This window comes from Ursus maritimus, unplaced genomic scaffold (genome assembly GCF_017311325.1).
Source record: "Ursus maritimus isolate PB19 unplaced genomic scaffold, ASM1731132v1 scaffold_10, whole genome shotgun sequence".
In the NCBI taxonomy this organism is placed as follows: Eukaryota; Metazoa; Chordata; class Mammalia; order Carnivora; family Ursidae; genus Ursus; species Ursus maritimus.
In genome coordinates, this window is record NW_024423344.1 from 72034150 (window position 1) to 72036157 (window position 2008).

A 2008-nucleotide genomic window follows, 5' to 3' on the forward strand; every position below is an offset into this window, starting at 1 on the left:
CTAGTTTTCTATAATAGAAACGTAGAAGCCTTTCTTCAGTGCGAGGTTAGATATTTTATCTGTTTGCTCATCTTTTTCCACTAAGGCTTTCCTAATTTTTACCTTTAGCTCTTCATTTTTGTATGCTTCACTTGTGTCCATTAGGCTAGTCTCAGGTAGGGCAGGTTGATATCTATATGCGTACCCACATGGCTGAAGATGATAAATGCGATAAAAGGTCAACATAGTAGAAAGAAACCACAAGTTCAGAACATTAACTAGGACCTTCTATTGGTGGATACTAGTTATAATGCTAGCCCCAAAAAGTTTTGGTTTGATTACCTTTGTTTAAGTTGTGTTGCTGCCCAGAGGGATGGAAAATTTCTTTTCCCGTGGGATCTCTGGAATCTCCTGCATCTATGTTTATGATTTCCATGCATCGCCCCAGCACTATTTCAGTGGAAGAACTGCTTGTGCATTTGTCCATCTTGGGTGCATCAACAAATCCCCAAAGCTTCTTTGCTCTGCATATATCCTGCTCCTCCACTCGTGTGGCTGTGCTGTAGGTAGGGCTTGCATCTTCTCTGGAAGGATATGGCTTTGTATATTGCCAGAAGCCACCTTAGATTCTCTGGTAAGATGTCGGTATTGTCATGGCTTTCTTCTTCTAGATGATGGTCATGAACACACTGAAAAACTTGAATTGTTTTCCAGTAACATTGGTTTCTGCCTTCTTTGGTGTTTAATCCCGTAGCAGGGAAGTCTTTCTTTCCTTCTGAACTCATAAATCACATTTTATTATAATGCCGAGCCCGAGTAGCTTTGCTTCCTTGGGTTTTCCAACTGAGATTACATGAGATAAAGGTAACGCATGGTGCATTTCCATGGTTCCTCAACTTTCCTAGCAGATTTTAGGAAGCCCACTCTAGGGAAATGGCCTTTAAGGTTTGGCTGTGTTTTATCCTTCCTCTGCTGTCAGCAATCGGATTTTTATGTTCTCAGCTATTTCATATTCTGCAGAGAGAGCAGCATGACATGCGGCCTAATACTCTTCATAGTGAGCTTCAGGCCAGGCATTCGGGTCATAAGGCCCAGGCTCAGCTAGAAGGACAGAAGGACTTTAACACAGACGCCAGACATCATAAAGATGAGAACACAGGAAAGTGGATATACTTGGAAAATACACTGTGGTTATCCTTTGTCTGGTGTCTTATGTCTTGGGTCTTCTCCTCAAGAGTGATTCCAGCTGGAAAAGGACAGCCTTCATCAGTGCCTCCCACCCAGAGTTCCCCACTGTATGCCCTGTCCAGGCCCTGCCAACCCAATGCACAGCCACCCCAGGTAGGGACTTGTTAATAAGACATTTAGATACTGATTCTGATAACATGGTGCATTTGGAACAAAAGTTGAATGTGCACATCTCCTTATGCTCCCTTTTGAAACTGTTCTAATGCTACAGTGAAGAGATATTTAAAATAAATAAACTGAAATTATTAGGAAATACTATTTTGAGTAGAGATATGGCATAATATGCCAATTTAACTTGACCAATCTGCTTTCCGTGTTGGGAACAGACAGAAAAGAAGGTAAAGGCAGAGCAGGTCTATTAGTTGATAGCATCTGTGATCGTATAGATGAGGGAGGATCAGGCCTTGCCTAGGGTGGGAGTAGTAAAGATGGAGAGGGTGGGATCCTAAATCCGAATACAATTTGGAGGCAGAACTGATAGGATTTGCTGCTGGATTGGGTGAACAGCAACAGTCTATGACAAAGCCAAACAAGATCTTTACTAGTGGTAGAAGCAGATTCTTCCTCAGTCCTCCCTCCCTTCCTCCCTCCCTCCCTTCCTCCCTCCCTTCGTTCCTTCCTCCCTTCCTTCCTTCCTTCCTTCCTTCCTTCCTTCCTTCCTTCCTTCTCCCCTCCCTCCCTCCCTCCCTCCCTCCCTTCCTTTCTCCCTTCTTTCATCTTTCTTTCTTTCTTTCTTTCTTTCTTTCTTTCTTTCTTTCAGCAGGAGGGGGATGTGATTTTG

The 2008-nt window shown here is 43.2% G+C and overlaps 1 pseudogene; it reads right to left on the reverse strand.

Annotated features, from left to right (window-relative positions):
- LOC103657632 overlaps window positions 1-2008 on the reverse strand; it is a 27904-nt pseudogene continuing 25896 nt past the window's right edge.